This window comes from Quercus robur, chromosome 1, assembly GCF_932294415.1.
Source record: "Quercus robur chromosome 1, dhQueRobu3.1, whole genome shotgun sequence".
NCBI lineage: Eukaryota > Viridiplantae > Streptophyta > Magnoliopsida > Fagales > Fagaceae > Quercus > Quercus robur.
Window position 1 is genome coordinate 34,199,103 of NC_065534.1, and position 23,453 is coordinate 34,222,555.

At 37.0% G+C, this 23,453-nt stretch overlaps 1 pseudogene; it reads right to left on the reverse strand.

The window, feature by feature from the left end:
• Window positions 1–19,804: 19,804 nt before the first annotated feature.
• Window positions 19,805–21,818, reverse strand: LOC126714110 (chitinase 2-like; annotated as a pseudogene).
• Between the last annotated feature and the right edge of the window lie 1,635 nt (window positions 21,819–23,453).

The window sequence follows — 23,453 nt, forward strand, 5'->3', positions numbered from 1 at the left end:
GGTTTCAAAAAAGAAAAAGAAAATCACACATGGCATTAAGCAATTGATACTTAGTTACAATGATAAGTTTGTGCAAAATTACCTAACGCAAAGTTTAATCATCTTAGAATTTAAATTTTATTGAATACAAACAATTAAATGAATTTTTGACAATTATTCATTAAATAACCTACTGACTTTCTTATTCATTTTATTGAAGAAAATATGTATACCATGAAAATTTAAAATTTTATTGAAATGATAGAATCACATATTGCAAATTTAATAATGGATATATATATATATATATATATATATATAGAATAAAAAGAAACAAAAAGGAACTAACTTAAGATCATCCTTACTAATTGCAACTCCAACTATTTTTGTTTAGGAAAGCTAGGTGATTGGAGCTAGGTAGACGTCGCCGAAAGATTAATGGTAAATGACATTGTTTTTGGTTTGTGTGTCTTTGAAAGGGATGGAATGAAGGACTACGGGAAGTGTATAGAAAGGAGTTGAAGTGCAAGAGGTGAAAATGGTGAATCGAAATGCAAAGAGTTTTGTGTGTATGTGTGAGGAAGGAAAAATCCTGAAACATTGAACCAAATGAAAGAAATAATATTTATTTTTTAATTTGAAAAGTCTTGAAATATTGAACCAAACACTACAAAAAACGTGAGCTATAGCTGTGTTTTTTTAGCCACGTTTATAAAAACGCGACTATAGGGGCTTTATAGCTGCGTTTCTTATTAATGCGGTTAAAACAATACAACTATAGTCGCGTTTATCATGCTTGCAGCGGCATTTTATTGGGTAGGGCCTATGGCTGCATTTAAAAAACACGGCTATAGGCCCAGCTGAATTAATTTTTTTTTTTTTTTTTAAAAGATGTCCTCTAGCCACATTTGGTAAACGCAACTATAGGAACACCTAAAGCCACGTTTTTTTAAAAACGCGGCTATAGTGTTCTCTGTAGCCGCGGGTTTCAATCATAGCTTTAGGTTGAACAACGATTTTTTTTTTAAAATTTTAATATTTAAAAAATGACCTATAGCTGCGTTTTAAAAATGCGGCTATAGCCTGACTATAGCTGCGTTTTTTTAAACGTGGCCTAAATAATGGCTATAGCTACGTTTTTTAAAATGTGACTAAAGGTTTGGTATAAAAAAAAAAAAAACCCAAACCCAATCTCACTCGACAGTCTCTCCCTTTGACTCCAAACCCTCATTGTCGATTAGCCCTCTCTAATATACTCTCTCTTGTGGGTAGGTGCTTGCTTGATGAGGGTGTTAGCAGGAATACGGGGTCTGTGTGTGCGCGTGCGCGCGCGTGTGTGCATGTATTGTATACCTTTTGTTATCAGATGCACATGTTAGGTTTAAGCCAAACAAGTTGCTTTATTAGTATTGATCTATGTGTTTGCCCATTATGCCAAGAATAGGAGCTTGTATGGTTTCATCATCTACTTATTAGAAACTTATTAGAATACACACTAATTAAATTATGATTGAACTAATATAAAATATTTGTTTTTTCTAAATAACTAAGATGGAATACTTGAGAAGCATTAATTTAATACAAGATGAATGAGATATCACACATTTACCCGGAAAGCATCCTTATATTACCATGCATTAATTGAACCTGTTTCCTTTATGACCCTTGTTTCTTTACAGGGCATCAGTTATGCTAAGCTTGCTAATCTTCCTCCTATTGTGGGTCTATGTGAGTATATGTATATCCTTTTTCTCAACTTCTTTTATACCTAAATTTAAAGCATATACTGTTCTATTGTTTGTAACTCACTCCTCTTTCTCTTGTTGGTTTTAAACGTAAAGATTCCAGCTTTCTCCCTCCACTTGTGTATGCTGTTCTTGGGAGTTCTAGGGACCTAGCAGTAGGACTTGTTTCCATTGCTTCTCTTATACCGGGATCCATGCTTAGGCAAAAAGTGTCTCCAAGCAAAGACCCGCTCTTGTTTCTTCAACTAGCCTTTTCTTCAACTAGCAAAAAGTATCACACTTTTTTTGCATATGAAATTGATTAATTTACATGTTAAAATAAATTTAATTATCTAACTCTTGACAAAGTTCCATCATTATAATCATGTAAGCTATGATATGGACTTGATTGCTTTTTGCTTCTTTTCCATTCGACTTACCTCATGGTTTTTAGTTTAAGATGTAAAATTTGTCTTCTCACAAAATTTTTAACTTCTTTTGCAGAGATTTATTCAGCACTTTGAACTTTTACAGAAAGGTTGCATTCCTGATCACGTCTCATTTCACTCATTTAGGGAATCCATAACCTATGCTTGCTTATCCGTAAGTGTTTCATTAACCCTATACATGTGTTTATAATCCTCCCTCATACAGTCATGATTGATCTCTCTTTCTTCGCCTAGACCCTGGTTATGTATAATTACTTTAAAGATGCTCAGAGGATTGCAAAGGAGGCTAAGAGTAGTTTTTCTTCTTGTGGTTTTTATGGCTGTGGTTGCATAATATTGGATTATACATAATACAAACTCTTAGCTTCGATTTTCTCTGTTTTTTATTTTTATTTTTTGGATTAAAACTATTTGATAAATAGAGAACAAGAGGTTTAACTGAAATGTAGAATATGCTGATTTCTTGTTTAATGAAATTCCTGAACAAAAATGTGATGCACAATGTAGCTTTGAAATGTAAGATTAGGATGGAGCTAGATTTGTTCCACAGGTGCATCTAGGCAATGTGAAAATTGTGTCGGAGTATGATATGTGTCGTGTAGAAGATGTTTTATAATTTGTACGTGATTTGAATTATAGATTAGAAATAGTAGAACTTTTCTGGAAGTGAGGTGGTTTAGGAGAAATTTTTTGCTGATTCTTATTAGTCGAAGTGGTATTTTTGGTTGATTGGAAAGAATTTGATTTATTGTTTTTATATTGATTGTTACATTTGCATAACAATTGGCCTTCTCGGTCAATGTTTTTTTTTTTTACCCGTGAAGCATTCAGGTTAGACATTTTGTGTTTTGTGATGTGTGGGGTGGAGATTCATTCTTTTCATTCTGAATCTTGAGTGACAGGATGTCTTTTGTAGAATCATGTATTTGTATCATTCCACCTAAATCATTTCAGGAGCAGTCTCTTTAGAACAGAATAGTTGAAGGTTAGAATTGCATCAAAAAATTTCCAATTTTCAAGACCCCACTTTGACAAATTTCAATACCTTTGGCAATTTGAGAGCAATCAGTCATTATCTCTTTTTTTTTTTTTTTTCATCTTTCTGATCATAAGAGCGAAACAAGCTGCCTCATGAAATTTTCTATTAAAAAAAAAAGAAAAAAAAAAGAAGAGGGTCTAGTTTTTTGATATAGATCCTACTTTGTCTAATCTGGACTGCTCTTTTCACGTATGACTTTGGTGGGATGTGATGTAGTGGCAAAATGGTGGCATTCATGGAATTTTTTTTACTTGTTTCTTGTCAAACTCTTTGTTGTTTTCTTATTATTATTTTTATAATTCATATTATCAACTCCAATATTATTATCATTTTAGTTAATGAGATTATTGAATAAGAAATGTCATTCTTGCTGCACATTCTATATGGATGACTATCAAAGTTGATATCACCATCACTCACATGCTATCATGGGCTTGATTGACCACAACACCTCCAAACAAACAATATTGGCAGTGCATAGGGGTGGGGATTGTCTTTTAAGAATCTCTACCTTGTATATCAGCTCTTGCGAATCATTAATGGCTGATTGTTGGCCATTTCAGTGTGCATGTGCACATGCTTAATATGGATTGTCTCTCTCTATCTGTTTTTTTTTCCTTTTTTTAATTTAGTTTAAAAATAGTAGTCATCTGATGCCTTATGTTTTTGGTTTTTACATTTTTATTTTTTCGTGGTGTTTTCTTGATACACAGCAAAAGAAGGGTGCTTTGCTGATGGCAGCTGTCATCTTTGTGAGGGATTCACTTGGTCCTCTGTTTGATTTAGCCAATGTGGTATACCCAAGGCATGGCCCATTTATCCTTTAATCATCTTTACTTGCTACTTGTAATTATTTGACATTGTTACTTGTTCAATTTACATATGCCAACATTCCATAGATTATTTTGTTTAAATTGTGAAGATCTTTTTGTGTACCTTAGGTCAATGAAATATGTTTACCAGTTGTATTTAAGTTTTTGCTTTATTTGCCTCTAGAATCTTGCTATGTTGATTGAAAATTCTCTCTCTCTCTCTCTCTCTCTCTCTCTCTCTCTCTCTCTCTCTCCTACCAGAGGATAATTACAAAAACACTTTAATTATTATTATGAAAGTGCTTTGCTGATACAGTCATGAAAACTTTAGCCAAAAAAAAAAAAAAAAACCTATAGCCGCATTTTTAAAAATGTGGCTATAGAAAAACCCAATGTAGGGGGCTTTAGTTATGTTTCTAAACACAGTCCAAAGATGGTCTATAGCCGCGTATTAAAAAACGCAGCTACAGGTGTAAGCCTACAGCTGCGTTTTAGGTCCAGGCTATAACTATGTTTTAAACGTAGCCCAAAGTAGGTCTATAGCCGCATTTTTTACAAAACGCAACTATAAGTTTCAGCCTATAGGGCGTGGAAAAATGCAGCTATAGGGAGACCTATAGCCACGTTTTTTTAAATGCGGCTATCCACCCCGCAGGGGGCTATTGTCGCATAGTAAAAGCTGCATTTGTAAACATGGCTATAGCTTATAGCTGTGTTTTTAGGGTCTATAGTTGCGTTTTTGAAACGGGGCTAAAGCTTGCGTTTTTTGTAGTGAAATGAATAAAAAGTCAATATTTAATTTGTTCTTATCTCTGATTTGAAATTTGAGGAGAGTATTTCAATTCTCTTTACAAAGAATGTGTCACATGGCAGAATTTCATGCTCTCCCATATGAGGTCGCTCTTTATATATACTAGCCTATAACATGTATTATGTGCAGGTCTCTGTATTAAGAAGAGTTTAGCCAAACACTTATAGTTAATATTTATAAACAATTTGAATTATAAAAAATATATATATATATATATATATATTTATATATTTAGTAACAATCTAACACAATTATTAATTTAAGTGGACGAAGAGGAAAAACCCTAAACAAATGTCATAGATAAATGTTCACAACAAAAGCATCCTTTCCTACATAATAAATAAATTTAAATTCTGCAAGTTTTGAAAATATATAAGTAAATTTTAAATTGCATTGCTTGTACTAACTATACTGACTTTTAGTCTATCATCAGACAATATTCTCAAATGTCTTACTTATTCTAATAACAAATTATTATCATATATCAATTAAATGTACAAAATTTATTTATTTATTTTTAAAAATAATACACAATAATGTGCAAAATCAATCAATTAGTTTAATAAATATGATAAAGGATATAGCTAGTAAGAAGTAATGAACTTGTACTCTTTTAAGTCTTAACAGACCACCTAGGCACATGTGCAAACACTAGACTAAAACTGTTTGTGATGAAGCTCAAATATGACCTTGTTAGTATGCTTCTCATCATTACCGACGGACGAACTACTATACCTTGAAAAGACAAGAAATAAAAAGAAAGATCTCCGATGTGGTGCCAACTACGGCACTCCAATGCCTAAGTCAGATTATCGCTCTGAATTGATAGGATAATTGTGGTATCTTGTGTTTTTCATAAAGCCAACTCACTTGGGTTGGCTAGCTTTATATAGCTTGCTTTCTGGTTGGTTTATGCCAGTTAATGCTTTTCTGGGCGTTTTCACTTGAATGAATTATAGCATTTAATGGCAATGAAGATTCTCTTTAATGTGTAACTCATGACCATTGGCTCATCAAAGCTCTTATAACCTTTCTAGCGCATTTACTTGTTGTTGGCTAACCTAATGGAGTTAATTTTTGACTTTAATGTGCATAGGCTCGTCCATTCATAAGGATGGCTTTTCATTACTTGCTCATCGGAGTTATCTTGACTTAGATGTGCTTTACGGTTGTCCTTGTGAATGGATGACCGTTTTACTGATACTCATCAGTTGCCCCTTCATTCCTTTGTCATCAAGGTTTTGGATGAGCATAGGAATGTGATTAGTTGTGATGGTTCATATCTTTTCATTTTCCTATACTTCCCTTCCATCATAAATGTGAAGCGACTACTTCTCCAGGCAAAATACATGTGTTTCTTCTCTATTCATGGCATGTGTGAAATCGCCTAGATTTTGGTGCGCTTTAATTTTGGCTTCTCCTTTTTTAGAAAAACCGATTCCTCTCCCTTTACCTTATTTTCTTTGCACTTGAAGCTTTGGAGGATTTTCGAATTTCACACTTCCTTTCTAGTAAGGTCCTTCTCCATGTTTGCTTAATGGTTGATTTCGATTTTTTTAGACAAGAGTGCCCCTCGATTCCTTTTTTCTTCGCCTGATTAGGAGTTTTTCTGGAATACTCTTTTGGTAGGCATCCCCAAGTCGGTCTGTTTGCGTCTCGTTTTGGTGCAGGTATGTCCCCTTTCCTTCTATGGTATCCTTTTGTACTTATACGTACACACATATGCGCATGCACGATTCTAACTTTCTTTTTATTCCTCCCAAGTCCTCGAGGAGTCCTTGCGCATAACAACGAGTTACTTGAGCACCAAGGAGAAGGTTGTGGTGGTTAATTCCAAATTGGAATCTATCGAAGTAGAAAGTTCAAAATTGAGAAAGGATTTGATTGCTGCCATGGATGAGACGAACAAGGCGAACGAGAAGGTAAAGGAACTTAGCAGGCCTTGCATGTGGAAAAAGCACCCGTCACCCAGAAGCACGAAGAAATTTAAGCTGCTCTTCTGAGGATTGATGTGGAGAGAGACAAAGTCGTCTAGAAATTCATGCAGTCTGAGCAGTTCTTAGATCTTCAATTCATTTAATATTTTAAGGGTTTCGAGCTCCTGCGGAGATGGATGATGAAACACAATAGCTTGGTTGTGGATTTTTCCAACCTTGACTTTGAGAAGATTGACATTGAAATTCTGGCCAACGAAGCTAAAGAGTTAGAGGAAACCTCTGTTGTTGCTGCTGTTGGAAGGGCAGATGCTGGTGAAGTTAGGAAATCGAACTTAAGCTAGAAGGACGTAGCTACTGCTGAATGATCTTTCTTCTGTTCTTCTTTTTCCTTTTTGGAAAACATTGGCTGCCCCCTTGTTTTGGGGCTTTTTAACTTTATTTTTGAACACCTATTGCCTCTTGGTTTTGAGGCTTTTATTTTACTACTTATCTCAAAACACTTGTCGCCTCTTGGTTTTGAGGCTTTTTCTTAACTGCTTCTCTTGTTTAGAGATCCTACAATTCCCCTTGGATGTGCCTTCCAATCAAGCTTTTTTTTTTTTTTTTTTTTTTTTTTTGGGTGTTGAACTTTGTTGAACATGATGAGATCTTCCTGCGGGAGATTTTACGCTCTTGGCCAACTCATGGATTTGTTTTTAGGAAGAACTTTTTGTTGGCAGGGCGATAATTTGCATTTATGAATGCATAGAATTTCATATATATATATATATATATATACGTGTATATACGTTTTTACTCATTTGCCTAGGCAAAGCCTTCGTCATGTTTGGAACTTCATCACTGGCAGATAGAGTTTTTGACACAAATGATATGACTGTAACTTGCCATTTTTATAGATGAAGTTTTTGCCACTAATATTGTGATTTAAATTTGCCGTTTTGCAGGTGCTATGATTTAAACTCGTCTTTTTTTATAGATGGAGGTTTTATCATAGAACTTATGATTTAAACTCGTTGTTTTGTAGACGGAGTTTTTACCATGGATGTTATGATTTAAACTCGTCGCTTGGTGGATGGAGTTTTTATCAAGAGTGTTATGATTTAAACTCGTCACTTTGTGGATAGAGTTTTTGTCATGGAGTTTATGATTTAGACTCGTCACTTAGTGGACGGAGTTTTTATCAAGAGTGTTATGATTTAAACTCATCACTTAGTGGATAGAGTTTTTATCAAGAGTGTTATGATTTAAACTTGTTGCTTTATGGACAGAGTTTTTGTCATGGAGGTTATGATTTAAACTCGTCACTTATTGGACGGAGTTTTTATCATTGAGATTATGATTTAAACTCATCATTCTGTAGACAAAGTTTTTATCATTAATGGTATGTTTTAAACTCGTCGCTTTGGTGGAAGGAGTTTTTCATCATCAAATGTTTGAGATCTATTCATTTGGAAAGAAATGGCTTTGGAGATGCCTTGTTTGCTTTATTCATCCTTGCTTATAAAAGGTATTACAAGGATTATACTTAATAAAAAAGGGAAAATGCTAAAAGTAAAACTTATGCATGAAAACAATAAAGTCTCGCTTATCTGTCGGTGAATAAGACGGGGTATTCTAGGTATTGGAACTTATTGATGCTGGGTGTTAGTTCCTTCACCAATAGTACTTCTTGAGATGTTCTGCATTCCAAGGATGAGGTAAAGGTTTTTCGTTCATATTTTCTAAGTAATAGCTCCCTTTTCTTAAATAATGAACGACCTTGTACGGACCTTCCCAATTGGGGCCTGGCTTTCCTTGGGTTGGATTTTTGGTGGCTTGTGAAACCTTCCTTAGGATCATGTCTCTAGGATTGAATCTTTTCAGCTTCACCCTTTGATTGTGGTACTTTGTCATCCTCTCATGGTATAGAGCCAACCTTTGAGCTGCGTCCTCTCTGACCTCGGGGAAGCAATCCGGAGTGAGTTTCAGTCTCTCGTCATTGCTATGCTCGTCATAACATGTCCGTCTGAGGCGTGACATCCCAACTTCGATAGGAATCACTACTTCGGTTCCAAATGCTAGTTTGAAGAGCGTTTCTCCTATCGGTGTTCTTGCAGTCGTCCTATAGGCCTATAGGACTCCTGGAAGCTTTTCAGGCCATGCTCCTTTTGCCCCTCAAGTCGATCTTTGATTAGCTTAAGTAAAGTTTGATTTCTGAACTTGTTACTATTAAACCGTCGTTCGTTATTAGAGATAATCACCCTTGGAATCCCGAATCGACAGACAATGTTCTTCCAGACGAAGTGTTGTATCTTGGCTTTTGTGATTACTGCCAAAGGTTCTGCTTCCACCCACTTCGTTAAATAATCAATAGCGACAACTAAAAATTTGACTTGCTTCTTACCTAGTGGTAGGGGGCCTACAATATCAATTCCCCACATTGAGAACGACCGTGGTGACAAAATGTTCGTCATGTGCTTCGTTAGGACGTGTTGCACATTTCCAAATCGCTGGCACTTGTCACACCTCTGGACGACCTGGGTTGCATCCTTCTACATGGTTGGCCAAAAATATCTTCCTCGGACCACTTTCCCCACAAGTGATCGTGGGCCTGAATGATTTCCACAGACACCTTTGCGGATTTCACGCAGCACATATGCGGCATCCTCGCTGGCACTTGTCACACCTCTGGACGACCTGGGTTGCATCCTTCTACATGGTTGGCCAAAAATATCTTGCTCGGACCACTTTCCCCACAAGTGATCTTGGGCTTGAATGATTTCCACAGACACCTTTGCGGATTTCACGTAGCACATATGCGGCATCCTCGAAGTCCGCACTTCAAGTAGGGTTGGGAAAACCCCCTTTTGTATAGCTATTTATTTATGATTGTGAATCTAGACGACCTTAATCTGATCTTCCTAGCCTCTGAAAGGTCAGGTAGGAGTGTGCCATCTCTGATGTAAGTGATTATTGGGTCCATCCAGCTACCTTTGGATTGAATATAGATTACATCCAACCCTTCTATGCTTGGGAAGGTTTACACCTCTATTTATAGTCCAGGTTATCCTATATTGTTGTTGGATGAGGCAAGTCTAGCCACTTCATCCGCTTCGAAATTATCCTTCCTTGGTACCTGAGTAATCCTAACATCATCAAAATTAGAAACTAACTGACTGTTCAGTTTTAAGTACCTTTTCATCTTGTCTTTCTTCACTTCATACTCCTTGGTGATTTGCCCCTCTACTAGGTTTGAATCTGAATTCATCTTTAAGTTTCTGACCCACAGGGCTTTTGCGACTCTCAGACCTGTAAGTACTGCTTCATATTCCGCTTCATTGTTTGTTGCTGGAAATTGAAGCTAGACCCCGTACTTGAGGATGTCTTTCTCAAGAGATAGGAGGATCACACTTACACCTCCAACACCTGTGGCTCACAACCCATCCGCATATATCGTCTAGTAATCTGCTTCTTGGTCTTGATCAGTCATGGTGAACTCAGTGAGGAAGTTAGCTAATGCCTGAGCTTTAATAGCCATCCATGGTTTGTAGTCGATATCAAATTGATTCAACTCCACAGCCCATTGAACCATTCTCCTTGCAGCATCTAGCTTGCTCATGGCTTTCCGAATGGGTTGGTTCATCATGACAAAGATGGTATGAGTTTGGAAGTATGGATGAAGCTTCCTAGATGTGACAATTAGAGCAAAAGCCATCTTCTCTATCCTTAGGTATCTCGCCTCTCCACCCTGGAAGGCTTGGCTTGTATAATAAACCGGCCTCTAAATCTTTAGCTTTTCATGAATAAAGCTCACAGCTGTTTGTGATACAGCCAAGTAAAGGAATAGGTTTTCTCCTTCAACGGATGGACTCTAGAGTGGTGGTTTGGACAAATATTCCTTGAGGGCCTGGAAAGCTACTTCACACTCTTTTGTCCATTGGAAAGCCTACTTTAGTGTCTTAAAACATGGGAGGCACTTATCTGTGGCCCTGGAAATGAACTTGTTTAGGGCTAGAATTCATCCAGGCAGCCTCTGTACTTCCTTCACACTTCTTGGCGAGGTCATGTCAAGTATGGCCTTAACTTTCTTTGGGTTGGCCTCGATTCCTCGTGGAGAAACCATGAACCCCAAAAACTTGCCTGACGAGACCCTAAATACACACTTTGTTGGGTTTAGTCTCATCTGATACTTCCTCAGAGTGTCAAAAGTTTCTCTGAGATCGTCTAGGTGTGACTTTGCCTTTTTGCTTTTGACGAGCATGTTGTCCACGTATACCTCCATATTTCGTCCAATTTTTTTTGCTAAACTTGTGATTCACTAGGTAGCTCCTGCATTTTTCAAGCCAAACAGCATGACTTTGTAGTAGTACAACCCCTAGCTAGTGACGAAAGCCGTTTTCTCCTGATCTTCCTCATTCATGCGAATTTGGTTATAGCCTAAAAACACATCCATGAAAGTCAGCAACTTATGGCCAGCTGTAGAATCCACAAGCTGGTCAATTCTGAGGAGAGGGAAGCTGTCTTTTAAGCAAGCATAGTTGAGGTCTGTAAGATCAACGCACATTCGCCATTTTTCGTAGGACTTCTTAACCATGATGACATTGGCAAGCCACTTGGGATAGAAGACTTCTTGGATAAAACCAACAATTAAGAGCTTCTCCACTTCTTCCATGACAACCCTATTCCTTTTAGAAGCAAAAACCCTTCATTTTTGTTAGACGGGCTTTTTTGTAGGGTCGACATTTAACCGGTGCTCTATCACCTTGTTGTCTAAGCCTGGCGTATCTTCATGGGTCCAAGTAAAAATATCTAGATTCTTCTTCAGGAACTCCACTATTTCTTCTTTCATTGGTGGGTCTCCTCCGGCCTTAGTGACTTTGGAAGGATCTCCCTCTACCAGCTTCACATCTTCCAAATCCTTGGCAGGCTTCTCAGGCTCCTCCTCGACCATCCATGCATGATTTTCTTTGGAAGCTAATACTGCTTGATAACATTCTCAGGTTAGCAGGTAGTCTCCGCGTATTTCTCCAATCCTATATGGGGTTGGGAATTTCACCTTGAGGCAGTAGGTCGAGGTTGCAGCATTAAGTCGATTTAATGTTGATCGTCCAAGGATCACATTGTATGATGATGGAAAATCGACGATAAAAAAATCCACCTGTTTTGTTACCAGAGCTGGATGCATCCCTGCTGTGATTGATAATGAGATGATGCCTTTTGGGTAGATACGGTCTCCACTGAAACTGACCAAAGGTAACTTGAAAGGTTGGAGCTGTTTAGGGTCCAACTTCAGTTGCTGGTATGCCGTCATGTACATGATGTTCACCGAGCTCCCATTATTGACTAACCCTTCTTGTGTTGAAGCCTTCAATTTCCAGCATGATGACGAGGGGGTTGTCATGAGGCTGCTTGACCCCATTTACGTCTTGCTCAGAGAAATTTATGTTGTCATTCTTTGATTGACGGTATTTTGCTGAAGGATGCTTGACGTGGACGCTGTTAATCTATCTCTAATAGGCCCTCCTTAAGGACTTGCATGATCCTCCTAATACTGGTCTGCCTGTTATCATCCTTATTTCCTCCACAGCTTGTTTTGGATGGTCTCGTCCATCATCCTTCTTATCGTCATGAGACTTATCTTTTGCCCTTAATCGAGACTGATGATCTCTCTTGTTGAACTTTTGGAGCTTCCCCCTCTAGATTAACTCCTTAATCTGCTCTTTCAAATCACGACATTCGTCGGTGTAATGGCCATGATCCTTGTGGAAACGACAATATTTCTTCGGATCGCGCTTCCTAGAGGATGTGCTTAATGGCTTCAGCCATTTTAAGCTGGGTTCATCCTTAATTTGCATTAGGATCATGTTCGTAGGCATCACTAGTGAGGTGAAGTTCAACCTCTTCTTTGGAACTTCTAGGTTGCTCTTACTAGCCTTGGTTTCCAATGAATGGTCTTTGTGGTCCTTTTTCTTACCCTAAGAGTCACTGGTTTCTTCCTTCTTTTGTTTTCCCTTCAGCCCTTTTGTAGTGAAAGCGTCCTCCCCATTCATATACTTCTGAGCTTTGAACAAAAGGTCTGTCATAGAGGTTGGTGGCATCTTTCCCAATGAAATGACGAGATCGGGATTGTTGAGTCTAGCCTGAAAGGTTGTCATTATAACTTGGTTGTTAGCCTCGTCAATCTCAAGAACAACTTTGTTAAAGCGCTTCATGTAATCTCTCAAGCTTTCCCCTTCCTGCTGCCCTATAGTCAACAAGTAAGAAGGCCATTGTGATGCTACCCCCTAATGAAGTGCCAGAAAAATGAGTCACTAAGCTGTTTGAAGTTAGCAATTGAGGATGCTGGCAGTTTACTGAACCACACCCTGGCAGCTCCCCTAAGAGTGGCAGGAAAAGACCTACATATGACTTCATACGGAGTTTGCTGGAGGTTCAGAATTGACTTGAAAGCCCCTATATGGTCAAGAGGGTCTTTCGTGCTGTCATAGAACTCCAGTTGTGGGAGACCAAACTTTGGAGGCAAGGGGCACTCTAGAACACTATTGGTGAAGGGTGAATTTGTTTGCTTGAGCATACCATCGAGATTCATCGCCTTCTTCCCCTTCATGGCGTTTTTCACCTCATCCAATTCCCTCCTTAGGCTTTTCATCATATAATCATTACTGTGTGTGGATTGCTCAGTGTATTCGAAAACATCTTTTCCCTTGTTGTTCTAAGGGCTGCTAACTTCTTCGTCGTGTTGCTACGGTTGCGTTGCTGAAGTGAAGTGTTGCTGCCCTCAGGACGAGCTCGACGCTTCAACTCTTCATTCTGTTTCATTAGCTCCTACACATTCGCGGTTAGAGCTTGGATCTATTGAGCCATTACTACTGGATCCAGGGGTGCTGTTGCAGCATTCCATTGGTCTTAAAGAGCTTTGTCGATAGGGATACAATGGCTTGTCGATTCCTCACAGACGGTGCCAAACTGATGAAGCTCAAATATGACCTCGTTAGTATGCTCCTCGTCATTAAAGATGGATGAACCACGATACCTGTTGAAAAGACAAGAAATTAAAAGAAAGATCACCGGTGTGGTGCCAGCTATTGACACTCTAATGCCTAAGTCAGATTATCACTCTAATTGATAGGATAATTGCGGTATCTTGTGTTTTTCATGAAGCCAACTCACCTGGGTTGGCTAGCTTTATATAGCTTGCTTTTTGGTCAGTCATTTATGCCCGTTAATGCTCTTTTGGGCATCTTCACCTGAATGAATTATAGAATTTAATGGCAATGAAGATTCTCTTTAATGTGTAACTCATGACCGTTGGCTCATCAAAGCTCTTGTAACCTTTTCGGCATTTACTTGTTGTTAGCTGGCTTGATGGAGTTATTTCTGACTTTAATGTGCATAGGCTCATCCGTTCATACGGATGGCCTTTCATTACTTGCTTGTAGGAGTTATCCTAACTTAGATGCACTTTACGGTCATCCTTGTAAATAAACGACCGTTTTACCGATACTCGTCAGTTTGTATACTAATTTCTCGAGTTTTTGTGTGGAGTTTAATAAAGCAGTTTATTTATTTATTTTTTTTTGAGAGAATTTCAACCTATGGCGTCCGCTTCTGATGATAGCTCTTTATCATCAGACCAAGACACCAATCAGTTTTTTGTGTAGGCGGGAATTGAATCTCAAATCTCTTATACAACTATCAGAGACTTTACTAGTTGAGCTAACTGGAACCCACATAATAAAGCAGTTTATTTTAAAAGAGTTCATTTTTCTCGTGTTTTTGTGTGGAGTTTAATAAAGCAGTTCCTTTTAAAAGAGTTCATTTTATCTACTAATTTGATAAGGGTTCCTTTCAAATACTTAATTGATAAACTACTACACGTACTGTAATAATAATTAATTCTATAAGAGAACACTATTATCTACCAAACCATGTAAACTTCAATTTGACAAAATAGTACAAAACATATCGGTTCAACAATAACACAAACTAGAATTCCAAGTAAATATCTACATGCCTAGTCATGTTTTGATGCTAACTACTAATCCAATTTATTTAAGTTCAAAGGATTGACTTTTGTTATCGTTTGTCATTTCATATCTATGTTCAAATTCATCAACACGGACTGAGATTTTATGAAAGGGGAAGAAAATATTAAGCGAGTTTGGAATAAAATCAATTCTTCAATCAAGAAATACATCTTAAAGTAATTATCTTCAACTTTATAAGGAATATATATATATATATATATATATTTTTTTTTTTTCATATTTCAAATTATGTACCATCCCATCTTCGAGTGATTTGGGGAAAACTGTGTTGTTCTTTTTCACCAAATAGTTGTGGTAATTACTCATTAGTGTTGCCATGTGATATTTGTTTTTGAATTATCTTACTATCTTTCTTTTTCAAAAGGAAAAAAAAAAATGTAATAATTCAATTAATAGTTTAATTCTTTAAAGGAGGGTATTGGTATTTGTTAGTTTTTAGATCCCTATAAACTAGGTTATTTAACCTAATTAATTAACCAAGTGAATACTTAGGTTTATTATTCAGATCTAGGTTAAAACAAAACAATCATATCATGTAAAGTAGTGGAAAAATAAAGAACACAATGATATAATGACTTAGGAAAACCAAAACGGTAAAAAACCTGGGGAGGATTTAACCTAGCTATCCTCAAAGTAAAAAACAAATCCACTATGAAAGAATCGAAGTTTGTACAATAGAACTTAGACCACTAGCATCCTATTACTATCTTGAGTAGAAAACTTACTACCACGACCACATGATAGCTCCGAGTCCATGGACTATTTCTTTCCTTGGCCTTTGCAAAACACAAACTCTCCTGTTTGTGACTCCAAGACCACCCTTGAAGGTTTAGATCATCGGCACCTTTGATGACTATAGAAGGTAGCAACTTCTATAACAACTGGATCTTGAGATTCTTCAAGGAATAACATCGATAGAAGACATGAGTGAGCTTTTTGGGTACAAAACCCTAGATCTACAAAAGAGGCACACTCTTCTCTCTTTGAAAAGCCTTATAAAAACGTGCTTAGGGTTTCCTTAATATACTAATAGTGTTTTTCTTGAAACCCAATACGTTTAAATAGAGTTTCGGCTAAAATAGAATTCTACAGATACTTGTTTCGATCGGTTTGGTCGAACCAAGCAGTTTCTGAATTCTTCTTTCTACAGCTTACTTGTTTTTGAATCTTGACTTGAATCACCTTGAACATTATCTAATAATACCTATATACTCTATGATCTATATCTAGACAAGTTTGTGTTACGATTTGCCAATTGTTTTAAACTTTTAGAACCTGTAAGGTTGAATTTATTCAATCATCTAATTGGCTTTATTCCGTGCCAAATTTGCTTGTATTTCAGCATTTAGTAACCTTATATTTAGGTGGGCTTGTTGTAAGGGTAGTGAGTGAGATAGAGTGAAGTTTGCTCAAGAGTGTGCAAGAAAACAGAGACTCGTGGCTTGGCCTTGCGCGTGACTCGCGGCTGCAAGCCGCCAGACGCAGCACACGTGCCAAGCATGCCAGAAGGTGAACAGTCATGCTAGCTGGAGCACTACAGGACAAAACAGGACAACTGGCCATACGGTTATCTCGCGACTCAGTCAAGTCGCGAGGTCAAGCTGCGAGCCAGCCCTGTTTTGAAAAACCTAACGTTTCACATTCCTCTCTCACCCTAGTATATATACCCCTTATACCCACAAAAGAAAGAGAGTTTCCAGAGAGAATTTTGAGAGAGAAACCCTAGAGTAAAACAAGATTGATTCATCTACAATCTTTACATAAGTGCCTCTTCAAATTTCTCAACTCTTTTCCTCTCCATTGCCAAACCCTTGAGAGGCTTTTTACCAAAACCTTGTTCTTACCATATCCATTACTGTGAGAGGGCTGTTTGGTGTTCTGGGAAGCAGTTAGGAAGGAACCAATCTTCATTGGTTGATACTAAGGTCTAGTAGCGGAATTCGGGAAGCTAGAAAAGAAAAAGGTTCGGCGCAACCTCGTTGGAGCAAGAAGCTTGGAGGGCTTAGGTGCACTGGGTAGATTAGGCTTGGAGGGTCTATTGCTGTCCATGTATCCCAACTACATTTTCTAGTGGATTGTTTACCGCTTGGAGGGCGGCGGAGAGGTTTTACGCCGAGGGCTTCGGTTTCCTCTTCGATAACACATCGCGTGTTGTCTTTGTGTTTGCATCTTCCTTCCCTTTTATCTTTGTCTTTTATTATCTGCTGTGAGTTGTGATTTTAATTTGGCTTAGATAGTTTTTCCAATTCCATATTATAGCTTATGTTAATTTTCCGCACACTAGTTGTTTGACATAATGCTTGAATTGGTTAAGTTGTAATTTGGGGGTCTAAACGTTCAAGGGTGTTTTTACACTATTTGAACTTTCAGAACCTAACAGCATGTTGTCATAGCAGTAGATTGAAAACTATAAGTGGAGAGGTTGAATTAGTGACATCTTGATCTTGATTGTTTACGGGTTCTTGGAAAAATCATTTTGATAATAATTTAAAATGCTGTTTAAAAAGGTGACATTTGAAGAAATGATAAGTTGATAACTGCCAATATCAAGTGATGTAATTATCCAAACAATCTATTGCTTCTTATCTAAGAAATCATCAGAACGTACGATACCATTTGGCAGTGATAAGTATTTGCAGAATATTGGTGTCACTGCTTTCGTTTATTCATGACCAATATAGCACAATGGATACTTTGGAACGGTTTCTTTGCGGCTAACAAATGGGAAGTGGTTTATTTTGCCAACTTAACAGATTTTTTTTTTTCTTTTTTATAATTATGATTTGATGTAGTGGAATTTTTTTGAACAATTATATATTTGGGATCCACAATAATTAATCTTGTTTATTCACTTAGAAAAAAGAAACCAAAAAAGAAAAAAACATTAGTCTGTCTTGAGTTACCTACTCAACTTTTGATTCACAATAATCTTGTTTATTCTCTAAGAAAACAAGCCCTTCTGATACTTTGATTTGAAAAGCGCAAGATGAACTAGGGGATCTGTGTAGCAGGGAGCATGAGCTCCCATTTCTTATTCTTCTCGTTCCATTCGAAAAAGGTTTCATCTGTAACTTTTACAAAACACTTATACTAGTATAATTGGCTACCTCGGGGCAGGAAATAGTAACCCACGTGCGGGTATACCTGAGGACTGTATTTTTCCATGCAGACAAATTCATCATAGGATGATGGCAGCGGGATTGAAATATTATTGCCTGGGGGTAGAACATATTGTATATCTCCCGACCTTGCATATGGCCTCATGTCTAAGCAATGGACATGAACTGTGTTGTCTGCCTTGTGTTGTTGATTGATTACAACTAAAGTGGTAGCTGATGATGTTGAAATTGTCAGTCAGAATGATCATCTAGAGGGAAAGCCATCCATAGCCAACAAGATCCTGAAAAAGTAAATGAGAACTGGAAGAAGTGTGGGTCACCGGTGTGGTGCCTGCCACAAAGCCTCCTATGATAAAGTCAGAATGGATAGAAGAGAAAAGAAAATTCAGTACTAGAATATGAGAGAATATTAGCTAGAGTGTCTGTACCTTCTCAGGTCTTGGGGTGCTGGTATATATATGCGCTTGTTTCTTCCTTCCAGCTGTTGGTGGTGCTTTAATGGTAGTTTCAATGCGGTATCTGTAACGCCCTTGTGGGGTGTTAATGATAAGATCTTTGTCTCTCCAACGGTACGAAAACTCATTATTGTCATGTAATGCTTTGTCATTGATTGTGGGTGAACGACCTCATCTTCGTCTGGTGGGTACCATGAGATGGACGAAGATTGATGTTACTCTCGTCCACTGTCTTTTCTATGGATGAGGATATAATTAGATTGGTAATTGAGAAAAATGAAATTTGAATTTGGGTATTCTTGTAAATAAATAAATATAATGGGATATTAAGTTCCACCACCTACCCCTACACCACATGATGGCACAATGCACATTCCAATGTCCCACCACCTACTCCACTAAGTCATCTCACTTTACCCATTTTTTGGTTTCCTATAGTGTATTCTCAAAACTTTCAACCAGAAACTAATCACTGTTCGCGACAGGTGGGCCCTAAAGGAGTAAATCGCTGGCCCAGAGAGTTTTTTCAAAGTACAGGTACCCAGAGTTGAACTAGGGAGCACACCTAATTGAACCTGGGACAAGTACTTTGAGACCAAGTGCCCAACCACTTGGCCAACCCACCTGGGTTCACTTTACCCATTTTGAATACTCTCCAGATGCAATCTTTGAGCTTTGAAGAACCTTCTTTGTCCACACGTGATACCACAACTCAGTTCTTGAAAGTGAATATGCAGGTCAGCTTGTTTGTTGCCCTTAAAAAAATTAAAAAAAAAAAAATGCAAGTCAGCTCTGTCTTCTACTTGAAAAGGAATGCGCATGCAGCCGCGTCCCATGCTGCGTGCCCAAGAATTGGACACGGGTGCTGCGACTAGATTGCTGCACCCATGCTTTCCAGACTTTAGTCACGTCCAGGTGAAAGATACAAACTCAAGTCTCCCATGGCGTGAATGGTAGAAATTATATTAAAGTAAAACTTAACAATTATAAGCATCCTTTTCAAGTACAAGACAGAGCTGTTGGGAAAGGAATTAAGCAAAATTAAATCAAAAGTATATTATATTGATATAGAAAATAAGAATATATTTGATAACTCTGGACAAACAAGTAACAACCATACAATTAATTAGCCATAAAAGACACATCTCTGATTTCTCTCTCAGCTAAAGTTCAACAATAGATAAGAACAAAAACCCAACTTCCTGCAAGTTTCCATAGATGACTAGATGTGGAACAGTGAAATAGATAGTGCAGAGAATTCAAATATATGCCAAAAGCCACAACATAATCTTAAACTAGGAGAAAACAACTTAAAAGTACAATGTACTATTACAAACACACAAAGCACAAATATGAAATATGGAAATACAAGACAATAACAGTTAAGTAGTTCATGCAGCTGGGTTCTAATTAATCTGCAATACCTGTTCACTAAATAATTTGATGATAATACTAGTGGCGACCTGCCAAAATTCGCTGAGCTTCCTTTTCATAGCGGAAACCATTAGCCTTGGAGTCATCAGCTGACCAAAGAAAGACACCATGAAGTTGCTTCTGACTCTTGAGTTTACCGCATGCAGTAAAGAAGCCATTCTCAGGTTTTAACCCACCACTACTAGCATCAGTACTAAAGCTTACTAAAACCTTACCACCATTATAATTAGAGCTCTGGGTTTTGAAGTAGTTAAGAAATTGAGGCACTGTGGTTCCCTTATCATATGCATAAAATTGGAAGTTGACATAGTCTATTTGGTGCCCATATTTCCTCCACAGGGCCAAATAATTTTTCTGAACTTGATCATTATCAAATGGAGCTATAGAAGCAAACGAGATTACGTTATTCCTCTTCAGAATTGTTACAAGCTTCCCAATGCACTCAGCAAAGGTATTAGGATCAGCCTTGAAGTGCTCATAGTCAATATCAATTCCATCCAATTGATACAGCTTTATGATCCTTGTGAGTGACGAAACAACATTAGAAACCCATGAATCCACTGAGGATGGGCTGAAACTAGCAGGGACATCCCGTACAGTATCTCCTCCCAAGCTTAAGGCATCCTTGACATTTGGATGGGCATTCTTGATAGAAGAAACTTGGGAGGGGCTAAGATTGTTCAGTCCCAGAAGATGTTGAATTTTCCATTGGTAGGAGAGGGATTACCTGAGGTGTCATAGTCTATGGCAAAAGAGAGAATGAAGTGGAATTTAACATTTGGATTAATAGGTGATAGGCCAAAAACAAATTGACTCCTTTTGATAAATTAACCAATTAATTTCTTCAAGTGTATTAATTAAGTTAATTAACATACAAACATGTAGTAGCACAAACAAATCACCAATAAACTAAGTATGTAACGGAAAATAAATTTGACACGGTGATTTGTTTATGAATCGGGAAAACTTACACTACAAAAACCCCACCTGGTGATTTTTAGGTCACCACTCCCGAGAATCCACTATTATCAAAACAAGCGGTTACAAGTAAAGGAATCTCAGTACTTTATATCAACCTACAATTGAACCTTTACCTTAATACCCAATTGGACTTGTTCTGTAGTAACAATCTCTCATTTTCAATGCACGGCTCCCAGTACGTGACTAACCAATTGATGTGCGGATCCCAGTACACGGCTTACTCCTTTGCATGAATCCAAGTACGTGACTAACTCCACAGCAACCCTTTGATTGTTGTAGTTGATTTGCAGCAGCTTCACATAGAAACACCAATAAGATCTTCAATATTGGTGCAAGAGACTTTGCTTGGTTACAAAACCCAAAGGCGTACAAGAAACGCAGCAAGAACTCTTTCATCTGTAGGAGGAGGTTAGAGTTTCAAAAAGAAAACCTTATGAAGCTCTCTAGGGTTAAGTTTGTTTTTTTCCACCTCCTTTAAATAGGAGATTAATGGACTTTCCTATTCCAAATAGGTTTACACAAACCTTGGGCTTTCCTAGTCCAATGAGGATTATACAAACCCACAAACCTTGGATTTTCCTAATCCTATAAGGATTATACAAACCTATAAACAAATAGCCTTTTAAAATAAAAACGTTGCTGGCTATAGTCTAAATCCCATAAGCTCGATAGATCGAGACATCTGTCAAGTTTTAATGGATCTCGATAGATCGAGCTTCTGTCGAGGAGGTATCGAGACCTGTAGATTGCACTTTTCTTGAACAATTCTTGAGTAATCTTCATGTCTTCAATTTAACCACTTGTAATGATCATCTTGAACCTACTTAGATTTACCCAAATACAAGTAAAGTGTGTTTTGTCAAAGAATATGCCAATTACATAAAAATATGTCCCTAACAATAGGAACATCAGTAAATTTGACATTTTTGAACTCAACTCCTATATATTCTCTGAAGAGGTTTAAGTTGGTGGGGGTTGCTAGACCTTGTGTTTGGGAGATGAAGAGAGCTTCAATAATGAGAAGGGTATTGAAAAGCTTGGGCAATTCCATTGTAACAAATAGGAGTAGATTTGGGCAAAGGCTACGAGTGAAATGGATACTTAGTTATTACATGCTTATTATATACTGATAACTACACCCACTATGGAGGTGAGCACCTTGAGGAAATTAATAAAGGAAAAATTTTACTCGTTTGTATTCAGGACTTTATTCTGAAGCTCTTTGAGTTTTAAACCCCAGCCTTTATCCCCACAGCCCACAAGCACTTATACTTGTGGAATAACCATTGCATCATGAGTATTCTTTTTCTTAATTATACGACTAGTGCTGTAGTGCATAAAGCAATTGAAGTAGGTTCCGTTTTCCTTTTCGTTTTTTTGTTGCATGTCTTGTTCTGTTCTGTCTCTTACTAAAAGTCTAAAAGATAAATGGCTTGACTGCACTTTTGGTTAGAGTCTAGACTAATTGGTTGAACGGTTCGCATTATTGTTTCAAATTTCGTGAACTTCCTTGTTTTCAAGTTTATCCACATAGTATCGAGAATTTTTTGTTTTATTTATTTATTTAGGCTTTGCCAGCATTTCCTTTATATATATGATCATATGGATAATCTACTTTCTTTCAGTGACATGATTGATTTTATCTAGGGTTTTTATCAATTTTAATTTTAAAAATTTTCTTTCTACTAAAAACATTTATGATAAGTAGTGACAATAAAATTTTGTAATTGATATATGAATTTTGAAAACAATCTAGTATTTTTTATATAATCAATAATTATTATATTATATATATTTGCAGTGCACTTTGTTTTCTGTTCGAATTTAATCTCCCCCGTCCCATTCATTTACCTATCTTAATATATATATATATATATATATATATATATTACATTTACATGTTTGAATATAATTATAAGTATTTTATTAGTATCTTCTTGTTTTATTATTTCATTACCTTCTATCTCTTTTTTATGAATTTCTTATTCATTATTTTTATATGTCATGTTTTTCATTATAATTACTTTCTGTTATTTTTTATTACGAGTAACAAATTAAGCAAGTGGTCCTATTTAAGATTCAAATTTTTTTCTTAGTCTTTTTAAAAACATAAAACAAAAAAGGCATATCTATATTGATATATTTTAGTAGACATTTATGGTTAAAAAATGTTTATAAATAAAAGAAATACAATCTACAATATAAAAATTATAATATGATAAGAATATAATAAATTTATAATATAAAACAATAAATCTAATTTATCAAAAGCATTATCAGCTTCACTTAATCATAAAATTAAGGTTGTCCAACTTACTAGCCCACCCGCCCAAACCCGACCCAGAATCATTCGATCCGCCTTTCGGACTCAAGTCTCGATGTTAAAAACCCGGCATTGGAAGGTTGGTTTCAGATCTCCTCTTCCAAAACCCATGAATCTCGACCCGTCCAAAGACCATTAACTTCAGCCATTTTTTCCAAACTTTTGGCCAAATTTTCAGCTAATTTAGTGATTTCTAGCATGATATACACCAAATTTGGTCAAACCAGTGATTTCTCCACATGATTTGGCAGAAATCTCGCCAGATCTGACAAGTTTAGACTGAATCTTGGAGGATCTTCGACGAATCTAGCTAGATCTTGCCACTTTTCGGTGAATTCTGGTGATTTTTGGTTTCACCCAAAA